This window comes from Pieris brassicae, chromosome Z, assembly GCF_905147105.1.
Source record: "Pieris brassicae chromosome Z, ilPieBrab1.1, whole genome shotgun sequence".
Lineage (NCBI taxonomy): Eukaryota > Metazoa > Arthropoda > Insecta > Lepidoptera > Pieridae > Pieris > Pieris brassicae.
This window is the reverse complement of record NC_059680.1, coordinates 9,676,317-9,695,763: the sequence shown is the minus strand read 5'-3', so window position 1 is coordinate 9,695,763 and position 19,447 is coordinate 9,676,317. Positions and strand designations below refer to the sequence as shown.

General features: G+C 31.2%; 1 protein-coding gene across 2 annotated transcripts in view; it reads left to right on the top strand.

Moving 5' to 3' along the window:
* The window catches only part of LOC123718415 (UNC93-like protein), a 47,266-nt gene that overhangs the window by 9,818 nt on the left and 18,001 nt on the right, over positions 1–19,447 (top strand). Inside the window, exon 2 of one of the 2 annotated variants that reach the window (XM_045674860.1) lies at positions 17,490–17,574. The exons of the other annotated variant lie outside the window; for it this stretch is intronic. The gene's annotated coding sequence lies outside the window, so the exon portion shown is untranslated. The remainder of the gene's footprint in view (positions 1–17,489; positions 17,575–19,447) is intronic. 2 annotated transcript variants of the gene reach the window in all.

Sequence of the window (19,447 nt, the reverse complement as noted above, 5' to 3'; positions counted from 1 at the left end):
GCTCGGAGACAAAATACTGTTGACCTATAAAAACATTAATGAAACAGATACAAATACTATGCAAATGAATATTCAATAGATTCTAAATAAGCAAATGTTTAAATCGTGATTAAAACAACATAAACTCAACAAGTAGCCAGTTATTCCAATGCCAAATAGTTATCAGCAACACGACTTTTTGAGACGTAGAATGTATGAATTTAATTACATTAGTTAATCGGTTTTCTCACGATTAGGCTATACAGTGCAGCCGTACTTAGGAAATCTAAATCATCTTTAATTGTTGATTAACTAGTTATGTATTTAAAATTTAGTTTTGTAGTTAATTTAAGACCGTTCAGTATACGACTTATTTAAGGAAACAAAATAAAGGAGTAATATAAGATTAATTTACTTAATCCTTGAAAACTGTAATTCTTAAATGTCCAATACAATTTTCTTATTAAAAATTGCTCTATATTAAAGAGATAATACGGTGCCTTACATTTATTTTGTTAATACATTATCTGCACTAAGTTTTTAAAAGATGTTCAGTATATTTTTTTTACTTATTTTATCTATTGAATCCTTTTGTTTGAGGTCAACATCTTAAGCTTATTGATATTATAACTAGCAATTTCCTGTTAAATGTTGCTTATTCAGCAGCTACATAGAAAATATTGTATCTAATTTTAATACGTATTGCGTAATTCACATAATTCAAGCGACACTTAATAGCGTTTTTATTATGTGCAATAAGATTTTATTGCAAAAATTTATGAGTAATGTGAAAGCAATGTAGACTGGCCTGAAGGCTAAATACTTATTATTTTCTGTTGAACAGTATACAGCCTGCCCTTTATTTATAAACAAATTTATAACACTGGCTTCCGCAAACAAGACGCTTCTTGTAAATATAACTCGAAGAAGCTCGATAATACTTCCTATAATTGTTAAACAAATTTATTCAGAAGTTAATGTTTGAATAATTATTGGTACATATAAAACATTAAATTACAGGCAAAGGTATAAAATATTATTTTTCTTTTTCTAGGTCTAAAAATTATTTATATCTATAATGATATATATATATATATATATATATATATATATATTTATATGTATATATATATATATATATATACATATAAATTTCCACAAACCATGAGCTGAGCACAGGTGCGACATTTAATAGTGGTGATCTTTCGTCCGTTTTAATGTTGATTTACGGTAATCTAACTTGGTAACCTAGTATAGTAACCTATGCATATGGAGTTACAGTATTTAAAATGAATAAACAGAACGATGTATTCGTCATCAATAAAATATTGACGTAACATAAATTTTGTACTAGAGTAAAAGTAGAATTTAAATGTACAATGTAAATATTCAAAGTACAGCTGACCGTTAGCTTGGCACAGATAAATGGTCTGGCTTACTAACATAAGATGAATTTGTGTCTCATTAGATACTTTGACACATATACTTATCTACCATAATGTTATTTATCACAGAAAATTAATATATAAATTAAAATGCAAGCATAATTTAAGCGCAATTTTTTTCCTATCCGAATATTTTTAGATTTAAAAATACTTGCTTGCATTGTTTTTTTGCAGATCACATTATTTTATTTACAAATCTTCATTGATAAAGTTAATATAATAATATAATATAAAACGTGCACACGTTTTTACTGGTTTCAACCAATTTAATGGCGTAAACTTCGCGCTTTGTTAAATATAACAAACAATGAAATATACTTACAGTAGTAAGCTAACATCATGTTGTGCGTAACCATACGTATATTGCACGTTATTTTAAAATATATAAAGTCAATTTTAATTAAATACACGTTCAAATTTAGTCATAGTATTGACTCAGTAGTCATAGTATTGGTTGATACAACTGGTAGTCCGCACATATTTTGTTAAACTGGGCTTTCTTAAATCGATATACAATTATATATGCAATATTAACAGCAAGTGGAAGTATAATGCTACCATTATATGTTGAAATTAATGTATCAAAATTCAGTCATACCTGTTTGAAAAGATTCAAAGATGTATTCATTTAAAAATTACTAAGCATGTTTATACTGTATATTGACGTTAAGACACGTTAAGGCCGAATAACTTCCGAAATCGTTAATTGAATTTTAATATAGATTTTCTTATTTTATACAGTATCCTTCCTTATCGAGGCAATATTGTCTTTTGTAAGCAATTTTGAATAGTAGAGATAAAGATTAATTTATTTTATATGTTTATTTTCGATTTATAGATTTTTTTTGTGATTTGACTGTTTTACTTACGTTTATAAATAAACTAAATTACATATCGAACTCGGCTTCAGGCGTTTTTCATAACGTAATGGGTATACTTTTCGAAAATCCCATTATTATTGTACTATGTTTTGTTGATATATAGGCAAATGGTACGTTCTTCTATAAAGCTGTTTATATAAGTAAATAAAAATATTCTTACTTATTATTTACAAACTACTGTAGGGTTCATACTATTAATAAGAGTTGTATCTCTATCCGAACAGATATAGACAAAATATTTTTTTATAGACATATACAACAGTTTAAGCTTATACTATTAACAGTCTCCTAGAATCATTATACTGGCAAGTTGAAAGTGAAATGAAGAAAGTTATCGTTTGCAAATCGATAACAATTAATATACTCATGTTATTCAAGAACGTTTACGAAACCATGTTACGTATCGTTAAATTGATAACAGTTCTCTGTTATAGCATAGTTCTTAACTAGGTAAATTTTTAAATCATACACATAAACAATCGGATACATTAAAGCCAGTAGGTGCCCGTATGATTTTAGGTTTCTCGTACAGAGACTTGAAACGTCAGCTAGATAGCTAGACAAATTTACCAAATGCATAAAACTTACCCTAACAGAAGTATCGAGATATCAAAAGTATACTTTCAGCGTATGAAATTTTCTATAAAACTTGAACTTGTAACAGCCTGCGTTTTCTACAAACAGGTCCATATTCGCTAACCTATGTAGAAACTTGTTATCGGGATTGTCTTATATTTAGGTGATAATTATGACAAAGAGTGCCCTTTGCCCAGCTAATGATGGACCTAAAGTATCCGGTACGTGATTAACTTTTTGTCAAACCTTGAACAATAGCAAATATAAACAAAAACTATTAGGTGTAATGAATGCTTGGATTGTATAACACAAGTTAAACGACTCGATGACAATGTGAATATCAACTGATTACTGACTGCTAATGTATGTTACCATTATGTGACGTTATTTGCCTAAGGAAAATTTTACTAATTTATCGCATTTATTTAGGAAAATAGGAACTATCTGCTTGCCTTAATTACAATTAATATGCCGAATCTTCGCGTACTAATAGCCTAATAATATTATTCGTTTTTATTGAGCTTTAGTAACGGTCTTATTCTATACTGTCAATCGTACGAAATCTTGTTTGCTTTGTTATATGACTCTCCTGATAACATTGCTTGAAGTCTAAATAATATAATATCTACGCCGACCACACACATTGCCAGAATGCTCGCAAGTGTGTTACCCACCTTTTAATAATTAGTACACTCTTTTCTTTAATTTCGCCGTCGTTAATACAAATTTATAAAAGCCTACTTCATCTACATTAATAACTCGAAAAATTTGTAAGTTCAAATTTCGGAAACCAATATAAAGATACATTATTCATTATGAACGATAGTAGTGTAATTTATTTGTTTAATAAATCCGTATTCCCATCACCGTCGAAACAATACTATGTACATAATGTTCATAATTTGTACCATTGTCGTTCAGATGACTCGTGTCAAATGTTACCACATGGCCATCGGCATGCGGTAAACTAAGGGCCTTGCGACAAGGTTGTTTTGGTGTGATCCGTGTTCAGAATTCGAAGTAGCCTTGCAATATTTGCAAGTACGAAATAATAACAGTCATTACAATATTTCTATCAGTGTTCCAATCACATGCACGTTCATAAAAATATTCAAGCTTTTGTTCTTAACAGGAAAACAGTGAAATAAACTTAAAGAAGGCAAATATTTGCGAACCTAACAAATACATCCATCTCTTGTACTCGAAGTTCTTTTATTACAAGTTCGGAACGACTGTAAAGAATTGCTAATATAGTCTTACATATTTTGCTTATTATGACACAGAACAAATTATTATTACATCAATATTGCTTTATGATGATGTGTCTATTTATAGTTCCACTTAATCAGTCTGGTTTTAAAAACAATTAACCTAGTTTTATGCTGTAATTTCTGGAAAACGACGGCCTAAAAGATTAGCGTATTTTACTTTGAAGCGCCATAAATCTATTGGTACTCACATTCCTTCACTTCGCTATGAGAAGCACTACGACATGGAGAAACCGGGAGAAAAAAATAGTTATTATTATTTATTTATTTATGTATTAAACGGCCAGGAGGCTCATCTGGTTGTGTTGCCGACCTTTCAAGAATTCCAACGCTCTTTTCTTTTTATAGATGTCTCCAAAACAATGCTTTCTCATATTAAAAGTTCTATGAATCCACGATAATAAAAATTTAAATTCTCTGAGTTATTTGAGGCCAAAGGCACTTACGTGTTTCTTTATATAACGATTGATCCGTGGTCGAGGATATGTGGATAGTTATTTAATTGGTGTTTTCACCTGCGTCATGACAACCGGTCCGTTCTTTGGCGCCTACTGACAGCTCGACTATTTACAAATACGTTTCGCTCTTTCGCTAACCATAGAATTACAAAGCATTAAATATGGCAGTAGAGACTATTTTCGGTGCTATTATCTTTTTATATGACAAATCGGTAGTACAAATAGAAGAAACATCCCAAGTCAAAATTCATTGCTAATTTCCTGAAAAAAATCGTAACAACTGTTATTGATACTTTATTATTAAAATATAACTATATTGACCTCGCCCTCGTGACGGAGTGTCGAGACATATAGTTTATAAGTCAATTAAATGGTTCATCAGTGTAGAACTATATATGTATGTATACTGATCTGTACTATCAATTAACAAATAAGTCAAAAAATCAAAAACCTGCTAATCATTGGAAAAAATATATTTTTAATTCAATATATAAAAGTATATTGATAATTTAGTGCATCAATGAGTAAGAGCTATTTATAGTGTTATCTATGCACGTCAATCATTGTAACAGTTAAATGCAGGTACTTACACGCATTTTCCAGCGCGAGGTTACATAAAACAAATTCTTATATATTTTTTGTGCAAGTTCTAAATATATACTAATTATTCACAACAGCGCGTAGTTTTATAATAGACCTACTTTATATGTGTAGCAGTTAATTTATCTTACTAGGGAGCTAAATAAAGGAAATTTCAAATACTAACGTATAAGTAAATCACGTATGAATGCAAGGAATTAAAATTCGCTGGGGCTCGACGGCGACGCTACTTTCTGCAGACGGCGCCAAAGAATAGTACATCTGCAATCATTAGCACGACAATCTATTTAGCTTAGACTAGCGCCACGCGTAATTATAATACTTGACAGCCTATATACAATGTTATGCATACAAAAGTGTTCGTCAGGATACTACAGGCCGAGCTGGCGTTTCAATTAAAAAACATACCACAATTACCGTCAAATGTAAATAATTTATAAAAGTTATTACTATTACACAAAAAGCACTCAAAAACGCTCTGTACAGTCTAGAATCTAGTGATGGATGAATATTATTCAAAGCAGTTCCAAGCACTCTCCAATCAAATGAAATGTTTTGGCCAATTATTTTAGACCCAATATTTTTCTAAAAGCAATCTGTCTGGCCTTCTCTGCCTAACACAGTCATCTATTTGAGATTATAAGACATGCCGAATTTGTCGCAACATTATCCTTCATGTACTAACAGTTAAATGTACATTACGAATAAAATGTATAGAAGAAGTGCAGAATTTTGAATTACCTGCATTGTGAACGCTCGACCGAAAATACAGTCGCCCACTTTAACTACTCATACGCTGCTCTTAGTCTTAACCTATTTAATACGTCTTTAATTACGGATAAATATAATATTATTTCGGATATCATGCAGGCTGTACGAACCGTACACGACAAATATTAAAATATACAATAATATAAGTCTCTTATAAGTGTCAATATCGGATACCATAATTTCCGCGATAATTGAAGAAGGAAAAACAATATATAGCTTTACCTTATGTAATGTAAATGGCAGGAAGAAATTGCTAATGAAAATCATTTATTTTTTCAGTACAGTAGTATGTATCCTAATGTTATTCAATCTAATTAAATCTTAGCGGTAGGTATGGGAGTTAAATAATATGATTACCCTCCACGAACAATAGGTAGTTACATCATTTCAATAGGCACTATACAAATAATGTTCTCGATGTTAATTCGTTCCTTTCCGGCTAATATTAAAGAGCATTTTTATCAGAGTAGTCAATCGTGACTTTGAATACAAAATTACATCAAATTTATGCTTAAGTAATATTATAATTATACAGAAATAACTTAAATAATGAAAAATAGATGAGATTGTTTACTAATAATTTCGATATATTGTGCCAGGTTATGTATTAAATAGTTTGTTATATATCTTTGACTTAAAACAAATTACCCACATGCGCACAACGCTTTGTTAATAAAAAATGGACTTCATGAAGCATTCGAAAAGTAGTAAGTCCTTTATAAAGTTATAACAAATACTGTTTAGGTGTTTTAACTCTTAATATTCGTCGTCTCGTATATGAATAGTTTAAAAGCGTGAATTAGCGCACAGGTGTCGTGGCGTTTGAAAATCCTTGGCCGACTATCTCAATAAAAGCAAATATTTTGAAACATTGTTATGTTCAAAACCTTACGATCAATAAATAATGCATTCTTCAAATTCCTCTGGTATTTAAGAACTCCTTATTATTTTTTAAACAAAAACCATAACCAAGATTACTAAGTATAGCCTGTGTAATAAGTTAAATCCGCCTTCTAGAGATAAATGTTTAACTTTAAAAACCATTATTGTGTATGATTCATGTTAATAGATAATACTATCTACAACGGTTATTCTAAAAATTATTAAGACGTGATCCGAGCACATTCTTTTGCTTAATCTTTTAAAAAATGTATGCAATTGACATGTCCAAGTGATAAAAATAAAATGTATGATAATGGTTAAAATAAATTTACATGTTGAAATAATATTAATGACTCTACCACGTTAGAGTCAAACAGGCGTAATCGTTCATTAAAAGTTACTTACGCCAAGTAATGTTTTAAAATTCAAAGATCTTCTTCGGCCATTATAGGATATAAAAGTTTTGTATACACACATTTATACCTTTTATATACATATACCTAGAGAATTGATACTTAATTTAATTTGAATTATCTATATAGTTATAGGAGATTTTAACAAATACCTACCGGTCATCATTTAGAAGCGCGGTATCCAAAATTAAAATCCTTTGAAAAGAGACGGCACTATAAGAAGAAAATCATTGACAAAGTCAATTATTAAGGCTAAAGTGATCAATGAATAGTCAGATAAGACTACTGCATTTGTTAAGGTTTCTGACGAAATCCGCCGAGGGATGGATGGTGGGCAGCTTACTAATCTCATTCTGCTTAACTTTAGCAATGCTTTCAGTACTTGGACTTTGAAATTCTGCTTGGGTTATTTCGTTCTATAAAAATATCTGCACCGGCTATTGACTGGTTTTGTAGCTATCTTTAGGGTCGTTGCCAGCGGTTTAAAAAAAGATACCCACTCTCAGCGGAATATTGTAAGTACTGGTGTTCCGCAGGGTGGCATACTTTTCCCATTTCTATTTGCTATCTTTATCAATTTCCTGTTAGTGTGTATTTCGGCTAATTGTTACTTTTACGCTAATGAATGAAATCAGTCGCAAACTATATGCCACTTCTAATGCTCTGAGACTTCTTTCTAATTTTCTTCTTATCCAAACAAAAACAATGATAGCGCAATCTTTTCTGCTTCCTATTCTCAATTATGTGGAATCATGCTCCTCTGTTATGAAGGAAGAGCTGCTTCACTAAATCGACAGCCGGCAGAATTGGAGCACACCTTTTTTATTTGGTCTTAGTAAATATGCAGCTCCGGTGGCTACCTATTCCACTTAGATTTGATCTCATCTTCAACTTTTATACTCAATTCTTTTCAATCCCAAAACTCCCCCTTATCTTTAAAATGAATTCAAATTCTCATGTCACTGTTACAAATGAAAATGCATTTTTTTTAATGAAGTAATGTAATATTATTAAAATTTATACCTTCATATTTATTAAAGTCTCAGGAAAGAATATTCTATTCCAATTGGTCAGCTTAACTTTTATCTGTTTGGCCACGAATATATGGATTTACGTACTGTTGCCAAGGTAAAGTTTGCCACTGCTTGCTCCAAAGATTCATTAAGAGATTCAATGTCGCAGTATCGTATAGAGCAGGCCATGTCCTCTAAAACTGAGCATAATTTGAATTCTAAATAATTGACGTCGGGGCTAGATGAGGGCCAGCCTTCGGGTCTTATAAAGTCCGCGACGTTGGTTTTAAGCCAGGCCCAAGCTTGTAAAAAGTGTATTGCTGCGAGGTTTCACTACATGATTCAGGACTGTATCTCGATACACTTTGCCTGAAGTTTTCACTACTTTTTCACAAAAATTTAGTTTTGTGTCTCCTTTATAAGACACGCCGCAACAAACCATCACTGACGCAGGATGATGACCACGTTGTACCTTTCCGACGACTTATGTAGCTTCTTTATGAGCGTACACTTTTTCATATGGCTTATTGTAGTGTTTTTCAATCGGAAAAAAATTTCATCGGTAAAGGGGACATTTCTGTGCTTTTCACCTGCGTATTGCGATTGAGAGCGTTTTGATCAATCCACTCTCTTTGATTGTAAAAAGTGATTGAGGATATGTCCTATATATCGGCTCCAACTTTGTGCAAGGCGATCAACCCAATCCATAGTGTAATTTTATAATAAACACGAAAAATATGTGAAATGGCGCAAAATCAAAAGAAGTTTTTAAAATAATATACCTGTTCCAAATTCAAAAGATATATGATTTTTGGAAATTCCCTCTCATAGCTCATCCTTCTCATTATTTTCTCATTGTAGAATTGGCTGCCCGACTCCATATGCCTTGACCTCTTCTACATAAACATTTCTCTATATCCTATCCTGCTCAATCGTGGCTTTTGTAATGCTTGTATTAAATCGCTATTCATCAATTCGTGAGATTAGCTTTGTAGTTTATTTTAGATTAAGTTTGGTTTTTATAGGATTTGGTGTGCGCTTCTTGCTCTTTACCCATAATATTTGTTTTTACCTTACTACGGTTGCCTAGAACTAGGACCGTTGTTAGCGATATGGCCGCCCGTTGCATTCTTTATAATTTGTTTGATATTTGTTCTATAAACATAACGTATGTAACGAAGTGTAAATAAATATATAAATAGTAGTAGGCAAAAAGTAACGTTCAAATATTTTCCTGTCATAAACATATTTTCTTACATTGTATGAGATTTATGGCATAATAAATATGTGGGCAAAACAAAAAAATGTTATTACGATAACTGGAAATACAGTAAAATACTTTTAGTCAGTGTTGATAATGTAGCGTTTCCAGTGATATATTTTACAATAGAACTACAAACGAAGGTACAAATTTAGGTCAATTAATTCCTGTTTACTGCATCAAAATTATTAATCGAATTATTTTTTTTGAAAGTAGACGTCCTCTTGATACATTAACGCCTAAAATTAATAATGTATCCTCAATCTAAGATTATAAACTATCTTGACTCGTAGCAAGAATAACTGTGTATATGAACAACGATGTATGAGGATAAAACTTATTTTAAGTTTTTTATTTCATAAGATTCAATTGCATTTCACATAATAGTGTAAACTGATTAATATTATATAATTTGCAATAATATAATAGCTAGACATTGAGGAAAAAAATTTAAACACGCTATAATAGCATTCTGCTAGACAATGCCAAGTCTATGGTTCTCTGTCTGGAATATGGTAGAATGTAGTGTCTGCCACCGGTACTTAGCCCTGCTGTCTTGTCCAGCTAACGTCAGCATCACGCATTCCCTGCTAAACAATATATTTAAGTCAATTTTCTCCGAGTTAGTGCATCTGAAACAAGACGATAAATAATTCTCAAATTCCGCAATTTTGCAAAATAGTCTTTCTTATGCAACAGTAGACTGGTCACGATTTCATTAAGCGTTTTATAATGAACTACGACGCTTTGCATGTTCCAATACTACATTCCTTTGAATTGAAGGCAAGGCGATTCTAAGCGAAACCGGAACGTTTGTCATTTTCGTCTCAACAGGTATCGAGCCGAGTAATCACTACTAACGTCAAAGCGTACTACTGAAATGCGTCAAAACTATTATAATTACTAATTATTAACGTCGCGTGCAACCCAAAAACCTAAGCTCAATTTCGCGCCGGTCTTGAAAAAACTTGCTTGGTCACCTTGACTTTAGGTGGAAGTTTGAAGTTTACGCAAGACGATATTCTTCCAAACCAAGCAAAAACATTATGTCAACACACACATCGATGTCCTTTGGTTAAAGTAAATACGCGTCTCATATACAATGATTTCACATTTTACTTTCTCCGATGAACTGTTTTATTTTATTAGCCATACGCGGAACTGCGAATGCTCGGGTCGTTCATAGATATTATTTTTACAGTATTGTAACGCTTATAAATTTGATTGATTTTGCTTATTAAAGTTGAAGGTAATTTGTTATGACCTTGCGATTGTCGTAATGCAGGCGTAATAAAGGATTATAAACAAACTAATTACCGCGTCGTTTCAAAGCTGAGCGGAAACATCGCATGAGAGAAGATGACGATGATGTAAGAGATTTTAAACAAAGATACTCGCAGGGAAAACCTTTGCACTGCCATTGACAAAAGACGTGATACGCAAATAATAAGTTTACCAGAACATAGAATAGAGTTTGGGAGTTAATGCCCCGCAGCTTAATAATTTCTTTCTTTGACAAGTGTCAACGGATTTTGTGAATCCAAAACTTTAAATTGTAATGCTATTAGCACAGCTAGGGAGCTGTATTTATTTCTTTGTGTATCGAGACTGTTTATATAAGTTATAATATTTTTATTATTATTAAATATTTCTATTCCTCTTTATAGATTGGATTTTAATATTTGATCTAGAAATTGGAGTACATTTCCCAGAACCCATGAAACCACGCTCGCCTAGTAGTTTACAGAAAATTTACTAATTATGTATTTCAAGTAATTAATTAATTCGAAATCCTCTATACTTTAACACCAATACAGTTTTTGTCAATTAATAATGTAATTTAATTATAAATGTATCTGGTTAGCATTATTCATTTTATATTAACGATAAATATCTCTGACACGACAGAAAATTATGTGTTTGACCTATACAGATGACACGTTTTAAGATATTATAAATAAAAAATCTAAATATTAAACTATATTACAACAAATTATTCTTTAAATATTCGGAAACTGAGGCCAACTATTCACCGCTTTGGCACTTGCTAAAAAATCCCTTTACTCTCAACTAGATCATCCTATAACCCGTTCTTTCTTAATCTTCATTTGTCTAGTTCCAGAAAAATAAGTTAGGCACTGTTGCAAATGCACGGATGTTCTCTTTGAAAAAAAATAATTTTATATATAACAACATAGGTTATAGTTATTTATAAGTTAAAGCTAAATGTAGATGCCAATATGGCGATACTAATACAATGTCAAAAACTCAACGAACACACAATAGTAAAAAGATAGATATATCCATTCTATACGTATGATGTATATATATTATAATTATATTTTTGTTTTATAGATTCGAGTACAAAAAGCTAATTACTTTTCTTCTTTTTAATTTAAATATTTCCTTTTTATTGGTGTATATTCTTCATTATTATTGCTTCATTATACTTATTTTTTTTTGCTACATGGAACATTTGGTAAATGTCCTACACCAATACCAATAAAATATATTAATAAATTGGAGATAAAAGCATAAATGAAGATCTTAACTCTTGATAAATATAGGATGTTACTTCTTTATATTTCATATGCACAAGGCAAGTGCAGTAATGATAATTAACAAGAATGTCAAATTCGTGTACGATGTTAATCTGATGTAAATCTACATTATGTAATATGTCGTATAAAATATTTATTTACATACCGTTGACGTTAGAAGTACAACAGTGTTGGCCTAATGGCTTAAACATATGACTCTCATCCTTGAGATCGTTGTCACGATCCCCGGCTGTGTACCAATGGACTTTCTTTCTATTACGCAATTAACATTCGCTCGAACGGTCTGAAAACTTCATGAGGAAACCGGCTTGCCTCAGACCAAAAAAGTCGACGGCATGTCAGGCACAGGAGGCTGATCACCTACTTGCCTATTAGACAAATGATCATGAAACAGATACAAAATTTAAGGCCCAGACCTAAAAAAATTAAAATTAAACCGCTGAAATATTAAATCTACTTAAATAAAAATAATAATCTAATACCACATGTTTCTTTGAACAATTTTATTTTATAACAATTGAGGGTTTTCGGGTCTAAGACATTTTTCTCGTTCGAGTGTTATTGCGCATATAGAGACGAAAATGTATTTGTGTACCGTGACTTTTTGATTTTTATAGTTGCTATAACCGCTAGAATCTAAAAAAACTATTAATGAAATATATTATAAAACATATTAGTTATTACAAATGTTGAAAAGTTTAATCAACATTTGAGGTCAAACTTATTTAGAAAGGATAAACTAAAAACAGCTTGTAATAAGGAAATTGTGAGCATGTAATACTTTTCAAAACATTAAATATTTATAAACAGTCTCGTTACGAGCGAGGTACGCGGTGGTACCACAAGACAATGGTGGTATTACCGTTGTATTAGTATGCAAATGCGTTCGCCAAATCGGCCGACACCTCTCAAAGGCATACAATTTCATCACATAATTTCATGATGTTGTACATTTAAAATTAAAATAAAAAAACAGTGGCGCTACAACCTTTTTCGGTCTTGACCTCAGATTTCAATCTGTTTCATGATCATTTGTCAATCTAATACACAAACACCGTCGTTTGTTTGGGTCTAAGGCTAGCCTTACGATATTTTCCTTCACCGTTTGAGCGAATGTTAAATGCGCACATAGTAAGAAAATCCATTAGTTCAAATCCACGACCTCAGGGGTGACAGTAGCACGTTGAAGCCATTATTCCGACACGGCTCTGTACATACATGACACAATTTTAAATGTGTCATGTGACAAATTTAAAATCCATACCGTGGCACGCGTGCAACCTTTATAGATAAATACATTCGAGAACTAAACCAATATCCTACAATTTATAAATATGAGTAATCCTACAAAATTTAAACACTGAGTAACACGTTCTCAAATAGACTTGCGCACTTAACTGTTTAAAAATAATTAAAACATAACTTATCATTTCAATCAAATATGTTAATGTTTAACAGTTGCAATGAGATTTCAAATAAACTGTGAAATAAATTGTAATAGTTGGCGCAATAATACCGCTGTAATTGTTAAATAATTTTGTTTAACAAATAAATTGAGCGTGTGATTCTTAACTTGGTGTTCATGCCTTTGCATTCCACCTATGCATAAGACGTTTATAATTTTATGTGCGCAATTAACACATGCATGCATATCATGCACATGGAAATGTAATCTGCATGTTTTAGCCACAAAAACCGACGTTATTATTTGTCCAACAGACACAGAAAAGTGTCTACCACATTAGGGAATATATATGCTCTGTTTATGAGATATGATGTTAGTGTTCGAGGTTAGAGGGAATCCATCAGGATTTAAAGCAATAGACATTCAGTAACTAAAGTGCAAGGTGCAAACAATTTTTAGTTAATTAAAAATAATGTCTTAGTTAATTACGTACATTCGACCTCCAGAGTCATTTGTCTCCTGTATATGGAAACAGAATAGCGAATAAAGGCAAGTGGGTTATGTTCATCAAAATAGATCAGGGCTCTTTTATTATTATGAAGGTTTTTCGTTGCGAAGCGGATGCATTTATAAGTGCAAAGTTGGTTTTAAATATGTGTAGACTTTACTGGTGTTCTTTAGAAAACAGTATACCAAAACACCAAATAAAAAATAGCATTTAATTGTTTTACATCGTAATAACAACATTTGGTATCATTTATAATGATATTCATTCTTAAAACAAACACAAAAACAACATAATTATTGTTTTGGTAACAAAAATTAAATTAATAAAATACCTTAACAGAAGAAAAGTAAACGCTGATTTGTACGTATCTTTGTACTTGTATTTTATATATAAAAATAATTAAACGATATGTCTTTGTCCATACTAACCTCCAGAAGAGATTCCGTAATTACAATATGAAAGATTCGCGTTCGGGTTGGATTCATTGGGATTTCATTGGGAGGATCATTTGATCCTATCATATTCCAAATTTCTTTGTTTTTTAAACTTCATGTTAAAGACGTTAAAAACCATTAAACCTAAAACAATTATTATAACACAGAAACGCCATATAACGACTGCGGCACATAATTATTAATTGATTAACTTTTCAATTTGAAAAGCGTCATTAAACATTCCCGTTTTACAAAATTAATGCGCAGTGTCGAAAAAAATTGCCTAATTTAGCATGGACTCGCATTTTTTATCTCATGTAATTAGAAGCGATTTAGCGAGAAAGAACGTTTTTTGCGAACGCCATATTGTTAACAATTCATGAATTTGTCACGGTGCATAAATTCGACAAGTAGATAATTAAATTCATACATTCAGACGTCTTGAATGAAAGATTGATCGGCTACTGTTCGAGTATTATTCTGTAGATTTGCTTAATCGTAATAAAGTAGGAATTTTCATAACAAATATAAATATGTGTAGTAGAATTATTAATTAATGTTTATGATAAAAATTACTAAAACGAAGCCATAGCCAATAACGGTGTCTAAATGTTAAAATTGTGTGTCAATCACAAACAATTTTATAAAATGTGTTTCTAGGACACTCGTATCACCGTGTCAACTAAAATATCTAGACATAATTTTATCTAGTAATTATTTAACAAATTTACCTCGACACATTTAGCATGGTTGATGCTAATTAACTTTAAACTCTATAACATATAGTTTTACATGCATAATGTCCGTTGGTTAAGCTAACATAACGCCTGTTTCTTAAAATAGTTATTATTTCGCCGTGAATTGAACATAGCTATTAAAATATTGACTTATGTAATTAGTCGAAATCTTTATTTGTATTGTCAAATCTATAATCTTTTCAAGAACATGGGTGATTTTTGTTCACAATTTAGAAACTTGCAAATTAATTTAGTGTTAATGAAAAGGCGTATTCTTTGAGAACTACGGAAGCGTTATTTAATTTAAACAAACACGTCTAGAACGAAGCTGGACTTGAGAAGCGGAACTAAGTATTGTCATAAATCGCTCCGAGATTGTCCATCAGGGATGTACATAGCATCGTGTACAATTATTATTACAGTTTTCCGCAAACGTCCCTCGCATATTGTAATCTTGATAGCGCATCTGCCATAAGTATAATTAAAATCTCGAATAGTCTGAGCACACAATGGAAATATCAATAATTTTTCAAATAACCTCTAAATAACAGGAAATTGACGGAAAAACTTAGGTCAAAATTAGCGGAAATACTATATTATACATATATTCATATGTTTGTATAGATTTGCATTGTAAAATTTTGGGGGTCATGTATAAATAATAAATCCAATTTTTTAATCTGCTAAACCTTATTGACGGCTCACAAGCTTATTCCATACAGAACTAATAATTTATACGAACTTAGAGCCATGTTTGGCATAATGAAGGAATAAAACGAAAATATTAATAACTATCTTAATTTTTAATTTAATAAAACATGAATTCAATTGATTAACATTGAAATATAGATGTAATAAAATTAATATGCATGTCTATAGTCATTCCGTAAATATTTTTGATGTCATCATGTAATACCACAAATCAACAATTTTATTTTACAAGAACAAATATAGTTGTTAAATTATTTTTCAAATATGGAACTACTTTTGGCATTTCCAAAGGAGCGTCCTATTTCATTATTTTCGGTTTCTCAATAACATAGTAATAAATTATAATTTACTGAATGGATGACGTAATGATGGATGTGTTCTCAGGAGCAGGTTACATCAATCCGGTTGACTTGCGAAAAAAATTACAAATGATCGTTGACCTTGAGCAACGGCGCAATGGCAAAGACCGACCTTACCGGAACCTCCGCTAAATATCGATTTATCTGCGCATTCGTAAATAATCGTAATCTATCGCCAATCAATACGTTTATTAAAGTTATTAGTATTTAATAGAGAAAAACATTGGATTAGTCTGAAGGTAACATAGAGTTGGTTGCTTACTCCTGATAAATCATTCTCCGAAAAACTTATTATAGTTAAACATAGACATAACGGAAACTATTAAAATTTCAGCTTGTTAACCGGGGTACGTAAACACATATTTGTCCTCATTATTCCAATTTACTTGACGTTAATAATGAAGGATTTGTTGAATTGCTACTAATGATGGGTTTCTCTGTTATGATCTATGTCAGTTATAAATTATCCCTAATGAGCGTAGCAGATACGCCTTAGATAGCGTTTGAATTTATCCTAATTTCGTGTCTTAAATGAGAACTTGTGAATACCATAAAAATCAATCTCAACAATTAATGTTTAAAAATGAATAGCTCATATTAAAACATTGGTTTTTCCGTCTTGGCCAAAAAATAATTTGTTATCTAAACATCAAAATTTAATGACCTGTGTCATATTAAAATACTAATTCAATTTGCGTACATAAGGACAACAATGAAAGGTTGTCAATGAAAACAAGATTTTAAACATAAACCCAACGATATTTTATCGCATTTTATATTGAAATTTTTTTATTTATGTAGGAAAGAACAAGGCCAACCTAAAAATATGTGTCGTTAACAGGAAGATTGGATTGCTAACAGCGTTAAAAAGGAATTCTACTGAAAATACTCAAGTATCTTAAGCTTAAACATTCCTGTTTGTCTAAGTTATTCTAAGGTCTTAAGGCTAAGATGTAGAGTCAAGACGCGAACGTGAACTGTGAATCGCTTACATCAAAAAGGTTGTGATTTTTTATACACGGTTTCTTGTATACTTAACGCTTAGTCTCGACTCTCAATCTTAAAATAAGACCCAAATTCGTCAATAAATATAATAAATAAATATGCGAATAAATTGAACCAAGGCTGTTAGCGTGATAAGCCAGCTATTGTGCAATGCGATTGTTTATTAGCTACGCGAGGCTGAGCGGTATTGCATGGAGCTTACGTATTTTCTTCTTCTTGTAGAAAAGGCCTGGCCTGTCAAGCGCCCGGCCCCTGCCACTGCTCTACGGGGCTTCTACAACGTCGCATAGACATCAATAAACACGTAGTATGTATTTATTACACCCATACAAATTATAACACACATATGATATATTGCTTACCACTACGCTGTATATTCTTCATGTTTGTGAAGCGAAGAAACTACATCGAATAGAAACATGTTCGTAAAACAATTATTATAATCTGCATTCGTGATACCAAACAGATTAATAAAATAATCTAATCTTCTGACTAAGATGAACATTTGCATGGACTTTCCGGCAACTATAAGGTATTTATTAACAAGGGAGTTTTTACTCTAAGTATCAATATTAAAGCTAAAGTACTTCTTGGCAATAAGTAAGACTCATGCCTCTTATTAAATCTACATCTCCAACATGACGCCAAAACAACAATGACGAGGACCTAACCATAATCACAAACAATATTATATGTTAATTAGCAATTAACAAAGTAATTCATCCCTCGTCTCTACGTGATGTCTAAAATGTCGCTCGAGGCAATAATGGACGTCACAATAATCACGCTGTATATTTATTGTCACATCGTACGAATGACGTTTTTTCAGGAAGAGCGATTGACTAGTTATCCTCGACAAAAATTCTATAAAAAGCATGGTACATAATGTATTCTGTTCATTACATACAGTAAATAAGTATTTGTGAAGTACATTGATTAGTCGCAAAGCGTCACGGTCGCGACTATAATTTCGATACGGTGATCGTTGTTCAAATATAACTAAATTTTACTGTAATTTGCAATAACTCATGATTTCTATATTAATATATATGTACGAGATTAATTCAAAATCTACCCCTTTAAAATACGTGCATTAGATTTCATATTTCTCTAGTATAGCCTAGACAAGATATGTCGAAATATAAACTCCTTCAAACCTTTTCGTTACTTATACAGTACCAATATTTTATTTATAATTTTATAATAGTTCTCGGTTTGATTATGTATTTAGGAAAGGAGGGTTTTAGATTCTAATTGTTCTTACTTCTCACGCTATTTAATTGTTAAAGAAAATTCAGTGTAAAATTAATGTTTATGGATCGTCTATAGAACACTATAGAATAGTTTTAACCGTTCTAATTAACAAAAACCAATTATATAGAATAGCATTGTAAAACGAAAAATAATTTCATGGACAATTAAATGCAGCGTTAATTTATGTACATTTTAATACATAAAGAGAATAAGTTACTTATCACATTATTATTGCACATTTATGGCAATGCACTTTGGTAATATTTTTATTTTGCAAATCTACTTTAAGCTAATAAATTTGACAAAACTCACATTTATAATAAGATTTATGTTTATCATATATACCATGAAATTAGTACAACGTTTAAAATTGTATATAGACCTGATTAAATGCCACAATATTGACAATTAGTCGCCTTTGACAATATCACTTTAAGACTTCTATGACGAATTTCATACAAATTTTAGTTGAACGCCTGACCCAAAGTGATCGCAGGCCCCATAAGACGTCTAATATATTATGGATTGTGCATTAATTGAAACCTGTTTATATTATTTTAATATTTGTCGACACAACGTCACAATGACGTAGAGACGATTGACGCTTTCGAAACACATGAATAAACGATACAAGAAAGACATTAATTAAATGAACGGAATAAATTAATTATCAATATGTAGATTGCGAAGTTTTGTTACCTAGAATTCACGTTTTCTGACATTGATTGTAATAAGTCTATAGAGGGTCTGATAAAATTCAACGGAGCCTATGAGTATATAATGTCTAGCCTTGTATTTTAAATCTACCGAATGAATTATTATTAGATTCGTACTATTAAAATTACAACCTTCACATAAGTGGCTTACTTGAAGACTATACAACTTAAAAAAGACACATACATAGTAAGAATTAATTAATAGTTTTT